The 14987-nt window shown below is 43.0% G+C and overlaps 1 long non-coding RNA gene across 1 annotated transcript; it reads left to right on the forward strand.

The window, feature by feature from the left end:
- Positions 1–1479: 1479 nt before the first annotated feature.
- On the forward strand, positions 1480–5905 carry LOC136323546 (uncharacterized). Its single transcript, XR_010728984.1, has 3 exons — positions 1480–1582; positions 4252–4352; positions 5780–5905. It is a non-coding gene; the product is annotated as an uncharacterized lncRNA (long non-coding RNA).
- Positions 5906–14987: the final 9082 nt, after the last annotated feature.

Raw genomic sequence — 14987 nt, forward strand, 5'->3', positions numbered from 1 at the left:
CATCTAGGCAAAGATATCACACCAGCCCAGGTAGCCAGCAGTGGAGAGAATCAGGCCAAGCCAGAAAGAGACTAAGGTCACCTCCTTACCACCTGCAAGTGACTCAGCGGCACCCCTGCTGGCTCTCCTACTGCCTCTCCCTGACATCAGCAGGAGAGGTGCTAGACTCCCAGCAGGGAGGGAAAAGGTAGTTAAGTTAAATAGTGTGTTAAGTCCCGTGACCAGACAAGTACAGAAAGACAATGACCTCTCCCAGGGTGGGAGTTAAGGAAGGTTTTGGAGGTAACCTTTGTGCTAAGCCTTGTTAGACATGGCAGAGAAAGAAAGGGAAAGCAAATTCCAAGTTCAAGGAACAGCCTGCACTGGGTCATAAAAGCATGGAGTACTTGGCAGGAGGCAGCAACCAGAGCAGCTCAGAGTACCTGGGCAGTGGGTACTCCACCTCTTTTCTGGCCCAGTGGTATTTTGTGGCAGCATGGCTGGACCTGGAGGGCATTGTGCTAGGTGAGATAAGCCAGTGAGAGAGACAAGTAGCATGTGACTTTAGTCATAAGTGAAATCTAATGAACTGACAAGCAAAATAGAGACAGAATCATAGCTAGAGAGCAGGCTGACAGCTGTTGGGGGGTGGCTGGGTGAGGGGGGTTCAAGGATTGAGAAAAATAGGACAAAAAAAGAGAGAAAAACTCATGGTCATGGGCAACGATGTGGTGACTGGTTGGGGGAGGTGGAGGAAGGAATAAGGGGAATAAATGGTGATGGGCAGAGACTTCACTTGGGGTGGTGAACACACAGTATTGTGTACAGAAGGTGTGTTGTAGAATCGTGTACTTGAAACCTGCATAATCTTAACGAATGTCACCACCAATAAATTCTGTTAAATATAAAGATAAAGGTAGACAGGCAATATACAAATAAATATATATACCAGAAGATGACAAATACTAAAAAAAAAAAAAAAAAGAGAGAAAAGACAGAAAGAAAAAAAAGAAAGTTTACACTTGTAAAAAATAAAATAAAAAAGAACAGGGGGGGGATGCAAAAACAGGCTGCACCCTCACTACCTCGCATCCACTTCCTAGGCTGTGATTTCTATAAGGACATATTTCTCATGCCCAGCCTGTGTCTGGCCCAGAGAAGACATTTAATAATTGTGCTGAAGATGAATGTGTCAATGAAAGCACGTAATAAAAGTCAGTGCCCACCCTCCACCCGCTTTCTCAGTCACTCGTGTCTTTCCTGGTTCAGAAATTTTATTTGTCAATCAGAGGAGAGTGTCCTGTTGGCTCTGAGACTTGTTTAGGGAACAGCGTGGCATAATCCAGGGTAGATGTGGTGTGTGTTCTGGAGGAATATCCGTTTCTGGGCAGGGTTTGGCTCCCACAGTTCCTAGTCCCACCCCTTGCCTTGCATTGCAGCCCAGTGGGCGGATGAGCATAAATTTCAACTGTTCTCAGCCCCACAGCTGCATTCTTACCAAAGACTTCCAACAGCACCATGAAGGTGATGGGCTTCCTCCTCCTTGTGACTCTCCTCATCCTCAGCCTAGAGGTACAGGAGCATCAGGCTACAGTGAGACCAGGTAATCTGTTAGATGAATCCAGACTGAAGGCAGCCCTGTCCTTCTTGAATAAGGAAGCCAGAAAATAGGACATCAGGGCCCAGTGTGTGCAGGAGGAGGGTGAGAAAGAAGAGGAGGAGAAGTATTCTAGTCAAAGAGTCATTGCAGAGAACCACCTAGAATCTCTCTTCTTCAGCCTCCTCTTCCTTTCCCTGGGTCACTCTCTATCAGCTCCTCCACTCCTCCCCTTCTTCCCCTCATCAGCCATCTCCCATCTTCCCAGCATCTCTACTACTAGTTTTTTTGTTTCTTTCTACAAATAAATTGGATTGTCTAGAAAAAATATTTTCTTAATTATGTTAAACATTAATCACCCCAATCTCTTCTTTCCTTTCACCATCAACACTCTCAAAGAAGTAATCTTAATTCTGTGCCCTAAATTCTCCATACTTTATCCCTTAACCCCTTGAAAACTGACTATCATCTCCATTGCTGCCCCCATCCCTCTGCTGTAACGTCTCTCCTGGGTCCTGTTGACAAATCTATTGACTTTCCTCAATAGCCAAAGTCTTCAGCCTCTGCAGCATCTGATATTTTTTGCCACTCCAGCAATCCCAAACTTTCTTCTTTCCTGGATTACCTTCACTCTATCTTTCTTCCCCTAAAGACGGTTGGATTCAATGCTTACCCTTCTCTCTTCTTTGCTCTCCTCCCCCTACATTCAACTGGTTGCCAAATACCACCCATTCTTTGAAATTGTCTCTTGATGTGTTCCTTCCTTCCCACTGTAACTGTAAGATCTGTTCTCTGTAACTTTGTCCCCTACCTACTTTTCCTGCTTAAATTTGACCTGTTTCCTAGTACTTACTTATCCAGCCTCCCATTTGCCACTCCTCTCATATTCCTTGTATTTCAGGGTGGAGAGTGAGAGATGAGGCGCCTAAGGCACAAAATTTAAGGAAGTACTCATTATCAGGATTGTGCAAGTGCCTCCTTAAATTTTGTGCGCAAGGCACCTTATGCACTCCTCCCTAGTCCAAATGGTGTTACATTTTCCATTTGTGAATTTCTGCTAGTAAATCTTTTTCTCTTCTCACCACACTCTGCTGTCCCCATCAATTCTGCCTTAAAAAAATTCCTGTACTTAGCCTGACCAGGCGGTGGTGCAGTGGATACAGCATCGAACTGGGATATGGAGGACCCAGGTTCGAGACCCCAAGGTCGCCAGCTTGAGCACGGGTTCATCTGCTTTGAGCAAAGCTCACCAGCTTGAGCCCAAGGTCGCTGGCTCGAGCAAGGGGTCACTCGGTCTGCTGTAGTCCCACAGTCAAGGCCCATATGAGAAATCAATCAATGAGCAACTAAGGAGCCTCAATGAAGAATTGATGTTTCTCATCTCTCTTCCTTTCTATCTGTCCCTCTCTCTGACTCTGTCTATGTCTCCCCTAAAATTCATGTACTTAAAAAAAAATCCTGTACTTCAAGACTCACCTTTTCTGATTAATCAAATTGGATGTAATATCTTCTCTCTTCTGAGGCCTGTTAGTTCTTTGGATACACCTCTCTCAGGACACTTGTCACACTGCTTTTTTTTTTTTTTTTTTTTCTTAGCACTTTAAACATGTCTTAGCTCCTTTGTTAGACTCTAAGCTGCTTGAAGGTCTGAATCTTATTTCACATCTTTGTATTTCCTGAATATGCTTTCCTCTATGCTTTATATAGAGCAGGCGTCCCCAAACTATGGCCTGAGGGCCACATGCAGCCCCCTGAGGCCATTTATCCGGCCCCGCCGCCCTTCCGGAAAGGGCACCTCTTTCACTGGTGGTCAGTGTACTAGAGTACTGTACATGGTGGCCCTTCAACAGTCTGAGGAGCAATGAACTGGCCCCATGTAAAAAGTTTGGGGACTCCTGATATAGAGTAAGATATCAACAGATACAATGAGTGACCAAATTGCCATAACAGGACAAGAAGTCTTTAACCCTCTCACCATAAATCAACGACAGCTAATAGAAACACGGAGGGATAATACTGATTTTCCCTGAGATCAGCAAGTACATTGTACACATCCGACCAGGCCCCCTTCTTACACAGCTTTATTATATTTTATTTTATTTTCTGAAGCTGGAAACAGGGAGAGACAGTCAGACAGACTCCCGCATGAGCCCGACCGGGATCCACCCGGCACGCCCACCATGGGGCCACGCTCTGCCCACCAGGGGGCGATGCTCTGCCCCACTCTAGCGCCTGAGGCAGAGGCCACAGAGCCATCCCCAGCGCCCGGGCCATCTTTGCTCCAATGGAGCCTTAGCTGCGGGAGGGGAAGAGAGAGACAGAGAGGAAAGCGCGGCGGAGGGGTGGAGAAGCAAATGGGCGCTTCTACTGTGTGCCCTGGCCGGGAATCGAACCCGGGTCCTCCGCACGCTAGGCCGACGCTCTACCACTGAGCCAACTGGCCAGGGCTTCTTACACAGCTTTAAAGTAGGCTTTGCTTTATTGGGATTATGTGAATGTATTGTTTTTGTCTGAAATATATAAGAAGTTAATATTATTCTGCAAGTAGTCATTTAAATTATATTGTGTATTAAACTAAAAAAGAAAAAGTGGAACTGGCTCCTTAAACAAGGGCTGGCCTCGCTAGCACCTATACTTAAAGCACAGTGGTACTCAGCTTGTCTCTTCAAATCTAGCCCCCTGCATTGAATACTGCCGTGGGAACTGGGACTGTGAAGAAAAGGAGCGCTGCGTCAGCAATGGGTGTGGCTACGTCTGTGTTAAATACTAAGGACAGGTAAAAATATCAAGAACTTTCTTGCTGCCTCAGACTTCTCCACCTAGGCAGGCTGGACACTTTTTTTTTTTTTTTTTTTTTTTTTGTGGCAGAGACAGAGTTAGAGATAGGGACAGACAGGAAGGGAGAGAGACAAGAAACACCAATTCTTCGTTGTGGTTCCTTATTTGTTCATTGATTGATTTCTCACATGTGCCTTGACTCGGAGGCTACAGCAGACCAAGTGACCCCTTGCTCAAGCCAGCGACCTTGGGCTCAAGCTGGTGAGCCCTGCTCAAACCGAATGACCCCGCGCTCAAGCTGACGTCCTCGGGGTCTCAAACCTGGGTCCTCTGCATCCCAGTCCGACGCTCTATCCACTGCACCACCGCCTGGTCAGGCTGGACACTTAGTCTTAAAGGCACTTTCAAGAAATGGATGGGACCAAATGTCTCTTTGTGGTCTCTCTCTCTTCACCCACCATTCCAAAAAGGCGGGGGGGGGGGGGAGAAGCATCTGTCACAATACGGTGGTTTCAAAACAGCGACCTCAGCATTCTAGGTCAACACATTATCTACTGCACCACCACAGGTCAGGCACAAGATAGTGGTTTCCAAATCTTTAAAATAATTTAAGTACTCAGCATATCCTGGAGAGAAATTAGACTATTTGATCAAAAAAAAAGATAAATATCACCCACAATCCCAAAATGATGTCTACTTAATACTTTGGTGAATACTTTAAACACACAAAAATATATATGATACTTATATAAAAATAAGATAATCTTTTGATTTCTTGATTATTTCACTTTGCAATAGCTAGTAAACTTTTAGTATCAACATGGATGCTTCTATACCATCAACTTTAATAGCCTTACAGAAATCCATCATACATGTTCATATACCCAGCAACCTCCATTCATACAAATTTAATATAGTTATTATTTATTTTATTAAAATGATTAAAATGAGTATTAAATTATTGTACATGCTTTTATTACCTTTTTGTGATAAATTCTAAGAAGTATAATTAATGACCAAAGAATATGCACACTTTAAGCTTTTAATGCTCATTGTTATATTGACCTATGAATAACCCTTTTCTCTAAAAACATTTCAGGGTCCTCGCATGGTTGATAGTTTCTTTATTTTTTAAAAAAGAGCCATTAAATTTTTTAACTTATCATTAAAAGCTACTGGTTCAGTTTTTTTTATAAATTAGGTTGTATTAAATACAACAGAAAATATACTTGAAAATAACCCACTTGTGTTCAGAGTGTACTATTTGTCCAACCCCCAACAATCCTTGGATGTTTTTGGTCTTACCAGTCCTTGCAAGTGCTTAATAATTCCCAGAATTAGAAACTGTTGCCTCTCAATTGTATTAAGTTCATTCAGATCCCCAAAACAGTAGGTCTCATGCATAATTTTCTGTCCATTTATCAGATGAAGACTTACTTTAAGGGTCATCCTTCTCATAATTGCTCACCATTTCCTGGAGTTCCTGTCTTCAAAGATATGGCCGTTTGGATCTCCTTGCCCAGGAAGATAGATGAAAATGGGGGCCTGTAAATGGAGATTACAAAGGGTATGGTGGGGACAAAATATCTGCTTCTTTAAATAAATCAGCATTGTTAAAAGTACTCACACTACTTGAGTTATTTGGGCAGGGGTAATGAGGAGGAGCAGAAGGAGAAGGCAGGGGATAGATGACATTTGTTGAGCACTTGCTATACAACAAAGACTTTTCACAGTTTCCTCAAGCATTATCTAATTTATACTTAAAACAACTTTGTCACTATGCTTATTATCATTACATTTTTTACATATAAGGACACTGAGGTTTAGAGAAATTAAGTAATTTATTCAAAGTCATACAGCAGATAAGTGGCAGGGTCTTAACTATAATCCCATGCAAACTAAGATGAGCCATGCCAAACTCAAATCCTTTCCATAGTCTTTCATGCATCCCCACTATGGTGACAATTAGGCCTCACAATTTTCTAGCCCAGTGTGTTGGAATCTCTTATGCACTGTTTCTAATACTCTTCATCTCACACTCCTGTTGTAAGTATTGCTACAATCAGCTTATCTGAGGCTTCTACCAGCTTAGCACAGGATAAACTTGTACCCTACCACTCCACACCTCTCACTTTTGCCTCAGGGCTTCTTGACTATACAATAAGAGACTCCTGCAGGAACCATCACATATTCATGCATGCTCAACTCAGAAGCATTAGAGAACTCATGCTTGATGGGGCAACACTTGACAATAGAAGTCAAAGGCTTACAGATATGTGGTTACCCCTTCCATTCCTCAAGAGGGGCATTCTGAGAGCATTCGAATAGGCTTCTCAGAAAGTCCTAAGGATTGAGCAGTCACTCGCCCCTTGCAATAGCCAACTCAATAGCATATATTTGTATTGATTCTTCTCTCTTACCTGTTCATTCCTGAATAAAAACTCACATGCTGACCTCATCCGTGACTCTGGTTTAGGAGAACTTCAGACTAAAAAATCAGTGACTGGGTTTCAGCTCCTGATTTTCTTTGGGCAAATGCTTAAATATCACAAATACATACACATACGTAACACAATCATGCACATATCCCCCAAATAAACAATCATCTACAAGCATAATGATATCTACAAACAAAAATAAATATTTCTCCCCAAAGAAGTCCAAAGTCTTCAGAAATTTAACTCTTCTAAAGCATACGCCCAATTTTCATTGCTAAACAGAAGTGCTTTCTTCTTAGGATAAAACGTATACATCAGGTGACTTCAAGGTTTTCCTTCAGAGCCATGGGTGAGAATTTGCTTTATATTTGCATAACGCAAAGGTTTTCTGAGGCTGCCCAGATGTAAATTTCAAGGCTTCCCCTCTTGGGTGACTGAAAACAGTTCAGTTTTTTAAATGGCAATTTTCTCTTCAAAGTATTTGCTTTTAAGGTTTCAGGAAATCTTCAGGGTTTCCGATCTCAATCAGGTCACCACCCTTAAGCAGGTTGTATTTTACATAATCCTGTTTGAACTCCCAAATTACACTTCTTGTTAGTGAGGTGTCTCAAGACCCCCAGAATTCATAGCCAGCTGCAAGGAATACTGGGGAATGTAACTTTTATTCAGGGTATTTTTGTGCCTGGGGGAAAAAATCAGGGGCTTTAATACGATGTACAGAGGAATGAAGAACTAGTAGTTTCTGCCACAGCCATCCACAACAGTCCCTCCCCAATTCCAGCCCGAATCTGGTACTAAACAGGAATGTCCACTCTGCTCAGGAACAAACTTTCTTGGAGGTCAGAGTCTCAGTTAGCCCTCAGGGAGAGATGGGCGAGGAAGAGTCTCCAAGCTAATTTCTGAAGGGTATCTACAGGGCACTAGTCTCAGGAACTATTCCCCAACATCTTGGAACCGTATCTGATCGGCTTCTGGGCCAAAGAAAGTACGTATAGTATTTCCGGAGCAGGAGCGCGGAGTAAGGAATGCCCCGGAAGTATTTCCCTGGTTCTTCTACATAAGAAAGATGGCGACCGTGCAAGTCGCTAGATCCCCGCTGGGCGTTCCACTACGAGAGGCAACCCCCGGGAGCTACCCCAAGAGCAGGGCACTGGGTTCCGCCGCCCGTCAGCCAAGCTCTGCACCCTGCGCCCGGACGACAGCAGCTCCTCCCGCAGCGAGATCCACCTGATTTTAGACCAGCTCATCTCCGAGAACTACAGCGAGGTCGGCGGCGTGGCCTCGGAGCTAGGCGGGGTGCCGGGCGGAGACGGCTCCAAAAGCATCTTCTGGTCCCAGCCCCACCCCTCAGGGACCCTCACTGATATCTCCCGCCTGCCTCTCCCGGCTTTTCTCAGCCCCGCTTCAAACTTTTTAATTTCAGGCTGGTTTGCGCCTTCCTGTCGTGGCACATTCTCTTTGCGATCTGTTGAAAATCCTGCAGCACTTGACACACTTGCACCTTTCAAAACCCAACTTGATGACTTCTGCTCTAAGACAAAGGCAGATGTCATCTCAGATTCCACCCTTCCGTTAAACATTCTCTGCCGCTCCACCCCCTGCATCCAGAATACTTTGTATATAAAATTCACTGCTGCTATTTATTGAGCAAGGGGTACACGGACCAATTTTCCGTGCATGGTTCCAGGAACTTTAGAGCATGAGTGTTATATTAAGTCGATTTTAGTAATAAAAACACTGAAGCTTATAAAAAGCCAGTATTATATTGCTGGCAAAGGCAGAGCTAGAATTGGAACCTAAACCTGTCACAAAGTCCCTGCCTTTTTCTATTTCTTCAAGCTAGCTCTGCCCTCTGCCACCTCTTAGAAGTACTTTGAGTAAGTTATTCACACACATTGGGCCTGAACTTTTGACTCAATTATAGACTGCCTTCTGGTGCTCACAAGCACCTCAAACTTGACAGTTCCTAAAAATGAGTAGTTATGTCTAGACACACACTGTCCCCAACCTGTCGCACACAGACATGCACAGTCTTTCAAGTCACACAGGCACTAACTGGTTCTTGTCCTTTATTTCCTTCCAGATCTTATCCAATCTGAATTCTTTGCAATCTATCTTATAAACATGTCTCCATCCATCCCCTCTGTATACCCATTGCTAGGTCCTCAGACCAGGTGACTCTTCCTTGGACTGTTACACTTCTCCCCTCTAATATATTGCCTGACTCCAGTCCAGCCGTTCTTCAAACCATTTCTTGCTCTGCTACCAGAGTTATCTTTTCTTTAGTGGGAAAAACAACAAGAACAACTGATAGGAAAAGTGAAACTTTGATTTGGGAAGATCTTCAATACATATTGGTAAATGGTCAAAGTAAGTTACAGAACAATCCATAGAGTATGAGACCAATAGAAGTTAGGGAGGTTTAAACATTTATATACATTTACAGATACAAAGAGTTTACAACAAAATAATAGTTTGTGTTACTAGGAAGTAGAGTGGAATTAAGGGAATAGTTGGGAACTTTTGTTTTATTTTTGTAATTTGATATTTTGCACCCAAAGTATGTGTGTTTCCAGTTTCCTGTCCTATAATTCCTCCCTTGGTGCCCTGATTGCAGTCATTTACAACTTACCATTCCTCAAGCACCTATTGGTGTTACTCCCACTAGTATTTCTAGTCTTTGCGCCCAATTCCTTTGCTTGCAATGTCTTTCAGCGCCTTGTCTGTCTGCAGATTTTTACTCATCCTTCAAATTATTCTAGAGCCGTGTTGGCGAACCTATGACATGCGTTTCAGCACTGACACATGTAGCCATTTTCGATGACACGCGGCCACATACCAGAGAAGTATGGGGCACCATGCTGAGAAGGACATTTCATCCTCAGCTCTTGCACAGCCAAGTGCAGTAGCCGAGGATAAAACATTTGCTGTAGTATAGACACTCTGTGCCGGAGGTCTGTAGGCCAAAACAACAGAACTCCGGCACAGAGCGTCTAGTTCTGGGACTTCCAGTTAGGCTGTTAGGGATCTTTGACCTCACTTCCAGCCGGCGGAGCAGGGAGCAGTGGAATTCCACAGGGGACGCATCTCTGGGGGCCCTGTGATCGCCATTACCAGCAACCACATAACCACAGCAACTATTATCCAATCTACTGTTCTGGGGTGTCATGGATTTCTAATTGACCATCATTACCGAAATAAATGAGGGGGAGGCTGGGAGAGGCAAGGACCTGTGCTATGGGTGCCGTTTTCTGCCATTAGAAATAGTGGTAGCCATCTTAATTTACATAAGATGCAACTTGCAGAATTTCAAGACAGCATCTGGGCTCAGGTGTTTGTTGACTTGAGGTCAAAACTTGAGAATCTGGAAAGGTGCCGCTTGGAGAATTAAGAGGAGTGCCACTATTACCAGACACTTTTAGCACCCTGAAAAATATAGCAATGGCTTTACTCACAACTTTTCCCTCTATGTACTTTTGTGAGACCTTATTCTCCATGTTAGATAATATCAAAACCAACAAAATAAACCGACTGACAGATGAACAAAGAAGTCACTAAGCAGGTAAATTAAATAATTAGTTTCTGGTTTATTAAATACAGTTATATATTACAATTATACATTTTTGTTATTTAAACTATAAATATCGTGAAATTATGGTTTTTTTTTCTTGAAATGACACACCACCCGAGTTCTGCTCGGTTTTTTGGTGAGTTTTGACAAACCAAGCTCAAAAGATTGCCCATCACTGTTCTAGAGTCTACTTAAAAATCACTTCCACAAGACCTCCCTAGTTTCCATTTCCCTAGAGTTTGTATTTAATTCTTCCAGCACTTAGTTCACCTTAAATATTTGTATTTCTTCCCCCTCATTAGATTGTGAGCCTCTGGAGTTCAGAAATATGTTTGTTTACCTTTGGAACACAAAGACCTAGCATACTACCTGGCACATAGTAGGTTCTCAGAACCTTTTTATTCAATATACATCAATGGATAAATGAATAGTTCATTTATTTTATTTTATTTTTTTAGAATTCCCTAATTTTACATTAAATTTATACAAGTGTAATTTCTGATTTTCCCAGTGGCATTGAAAATCTGGTTTGCTACTTTTTGGTATTATCTTCAGTGTGTACTTTTATATCATGGGAGCCTTTCTTTGGTTATTTAATTATACTGCCTCTGCATATGTAGAGACTCCGGAGTCTATAGCCTGACAAAAACCGTGTTGATTTCTTTTCTCTCTTTTGTAGCACATCCTATTTTTGTGCTGTCACTTCCTACTTTCTGCCTCAAATATCATCTGTCCCCATTGTGAGTGTTAACATTCACTTTTATTTTCCTATTTACCTGTTTTATTTTAGTTTAGATTTTGGTAGTGGGCCAGGGGTGCAGTCTTCATCTGACTAATAGGTCGTTGTCTTTTTTGTTTGTTTGTTTTTGGTAGGATGTCTGTGCTCTTCTTGTCCAAGCTTGCCAAATGGTGCCTCTTAATCAGAACCATCTTATCAGCAAAGTGTCTCAGCTTATTCACCATTTACTTAACACATTACAGGTAATCCTTTGTGAAACTTCAGAATTCACAAAGTCTAGAGAATGATGAAATTTTAGAATAAATAAGTACCTTTGAGGCCCTGGCCAGTTGGCTCAGTGGTAGAGTATCGGCCTGGTGTGCAGGAGTCCCGGGTTTGATTCCCGGCCAGGGCACACAGGAGAAGCGCCCATCTGCTTCTCCACCCCCCCCCCTCCTTCCTCTCTGTCTCTCTCTTCCCCTCCTGCAGCCAAGGCTCCATTGGAGCAAAGTTGGCGCGGGCGCTGAGGATGGCTCTGTGGCCTCTGCCTCAGGCACTAGAATGGCTCTGGTTGCAACAGAGCAACACCCCAGATGGGCAGAGCATGCCACCCTTGGTGGGCATGCCGGGTGGATCCCAGTTGGGCACATGCAGGAGTCTGTCTGACTGCCTCCCCACTTCCAACTTCAGAAAAATACAAAAAGAAAAAAAAAGTACCTTTGAAATACTCTATCTGTGGTAGGCTTGATAGGCTGATCTTTTGAGAAAGGAAATGCCCACTTAGAATGAAGTTAAAACAGGTTTTTTTTGTCAATTATATTTTATACAATTCTAGAAGTTTACCTTTTCTCAGACTGCCTACAACCTCACAAACCTTCTGCAACTTACATAACCCTTAACTTTTATGAACTTTATTTAGAAATAACTAGCTTTCATAACAACTTATTTCCTTTTTCTTTCAAAAGTATCTCTATACCTTATATCTTTCATTATTAAAACTATACAATCCAAAAAAAACCCAACTATACCATCCCTTTCTAATTAATCAGAACTCTTAATTTCAAAAATTTTAACCTTTAGTGACAACCAAGCTGGCAACAGGTAACTTTTTAAAAATATTCCTCTTTTTGGAGGTGTCTTCCCTCTAAGTAATTAATATAAATATAAATATTTATAGGGTACTTTATAGGGGTATCTATAAGCACACAGATATATTTTTTATTTACCTCATAGCTTCCCTTCTAGTGAAGGGACTTATATTTCCCTTCTGTATGACCTACAGAGGCACACATATCAATTCTTAAGATGCCTTGCTCTGGCCTTTCCCTGATTTTAGTTCCCCTCTCTTCCCAAAGTTCAATTATAAGGAGTCTCACGGCGAGGTTCCTCAAACTTCTGTCATACGTAGAACAGCCAGCTTCCAGTTTGTGGCTGGAGCAGGGCATGTCATCCTTCCCAGGGTCAACTTACAGGTGTTGATGGGATCTGTTTGCACCGTCTCCGTGGGGGTCTCTAAAGGAACTTAGGGAGAAGGGGTATTGCCCTGCCTAACACAATTCTATATGGGGTGGATTTGGGGTGCATTTAGCTTTTAGCGGAACTGCGGGTGGGGGTAAGCTAGTCCAGTTTTCACCAGTTTTTAGAATGATTTTGATCAGGACTTCTCTCAGAGTTTGGTTTAATTTTCCTGAACTCTGAGGCCTGTAAGCAAAATGTAATTTCTAATTAATATTGAGTGCCTTTCCTACTAGCTGTGAGACCTTAGATATAAACGCAGGCCCATTATTAGACCTAATATTAATGGGCAAGTTAAATCTGGGAATAATTTCATATAGTAATTTCTTAACAACTGTTACTGTGGTCTCATTTCTAGTAGGGAAAGCTTCTACCTATCCTGAAAAGGTGTCAATAAAAACTAATAGGTACTTGTATTTCTGTGCCGGTGGCTTTACTTTAGTAAAATCTATTTCTAAATGTGTACCTGGGAAAGTTCCTCTTTCCCTATTTCTTAATTTCCCTACTTTGCTTAGTATAAATATTTACTTGGCACAGACTAACCACTTGGACACTGTGCCTTCTGCAGTAGATTCTAAGCCTGGCAAATAGTAATTTCCTTAAATAAGTCTATTAGCTTAGTTTGGCCTCAATGAGTATTGTGATGTAGCTTGGCTGATAACTTCTTTGCCTAGGGCTCAGGTAAGAAAAGTCTCTTGTCTGGCATTTCTAATTATCCCTTCTTATTCTTCTTTGTCCCTTTCCTGCTCACAAAATCGTTTTCTGATTGGCTGTAAAAAGGAGCCTTTGGCAACAAGGGTTCCAGTGAAATTACTAAAATTTCTAAAGGCCCTACCGGTTTTAGGGCTACTTCTTTGGCTGTTTGATCAGCTGCCTAATTTCCTTTGTCTTTATTGAGTCCCCTTTCTGGGGTCCTGGACAACTAATAAGGGCTACAGTCTCTGGTAACTAAATGGCTTCCAGCAAGGCTAAAATTTCTTCTTTGTTTTTGATGTCCTTATCAGTAGATGTTAGAAATCCTCTCTCTTTGTAGATTGCTGCATGAACATGAGCAGCAGCAAAAGCATATTTACTGTCAGTATAAATGGAGATTGCTTTTCCTTTTCCCCTCTCTGTGGGCCTGGATAAGGGTTATGAGTTCTGCACTTTGTGCTGAAGTCCCTGGCTCAGCGCCTATGACTAGATGACCCAGTCCAGGGTCATTATTACAGCCCCTGCATACCTGATGCTGTCCTGTACATAACTGCTCCCATCTGTGTATAGTACCTCATAGGTGTCAGGTAGCTCAGAGTCCTTTAAGTCTGGATGAGCAGTCTGTATGATGATTACCTCTGTACAGTCATGTCACGGGGTGGCTGGGTCATCATCGAGGAGAAGGCTTGCAGGGTTAATAGTAGCTGTGATTATAGGTGGCTGGTGGGCAGCTCGTCCAGGAGGGTTGGTTTCAGCCTATACATTTAGATGCCTTTCTGAAGCTGCCAGAGAAGAGATGGGCTCCTGGAGGTTTTGTAACCAGCCCCACCCTATCAGGGGGTAGGGGCATTCTGGCATGACCAAGAACGAATGGGTGACAGTCCTTTCTCCTACTACCATGTCACCGTAGGCTCCAGGGGGCTCAGTGAAAAGAAGCCATGGCCTCGTCACTCCTTGAGACTCAAGACCTGGGTGCCTGCCTTGACAGAGGGCAATTTCTTGGGGCATTTATTTTTCTAATGCCCTTCTTCCTTGTAGTAAGCATACTGGTTGCTTCCTAATTGGGTTCTAGTTCTTTCTCTTACATTATTTTCCTAGCCTCTCTTCCCTTTCCCCTATGTGAATTAGCCTCCTGGAATACTGTTATTATTCCCTCAGTAATCTTTTTGTCTTGTTTTTCTCTTACCGAGTCCCTGTTGTTAAAAACTTGCTGAGCGCCTGACCAGGCGGTGGCGCAGTGGATAGAGCGTCGGACTGGGATGCGGAAGTACCCAGGTTCGAGACCCCAGAGGTCGCGCGCGGGCTCATCTGGCTTGAGCAAAGAGCTCGCCAGCTTGGACCCAAGGTCGCTGGCTCCAGCAGGGGGTTACTCGGTCTGCTGAAGGCCCGTGGTCAAGGCACGTGTGAGAAAGCAATCAATGAACAACTAAGAAGTCGCAAGGCGCAACGAGAAACTGATGATTGATGCTTCTCATCTCTCTCTGTTCCTATCTGTCTGTCCCTGTCTATCTCTGCCTCTAAAAAAAAAAAAGAAAGAAAGAAAACCTTTAAAAACTTGCTGAGCTATCTCAACTAGCTGGGACCGATTTATGCCCTCAAACCCTTTTATTTTTTGGAGTTTCTTTCTAATGTCTGGAGCTGACTGGGCACAAATAGTGATGTTAACTACCCTAGCATTTTCTGGAGCTTCAGGGTTAG

This window comes from Saccopteryx bilineata, chromosome 2, assembly GCF_036850765.1.
Source record: "Saccopteryx bilineata isolate mSacBil1 chromosome 2, mSacBil1_pri_phased_curated, whole genome shotgun sequence".
In the NCBI taxonomy this organism is placed as follows: domain Eukaryota; kingdom Metazoa; phylum Chordata; class Mammalia; order Chiroptera; family Emballonuridae; genus Saccopteryx; species Saccopteryx bilineata.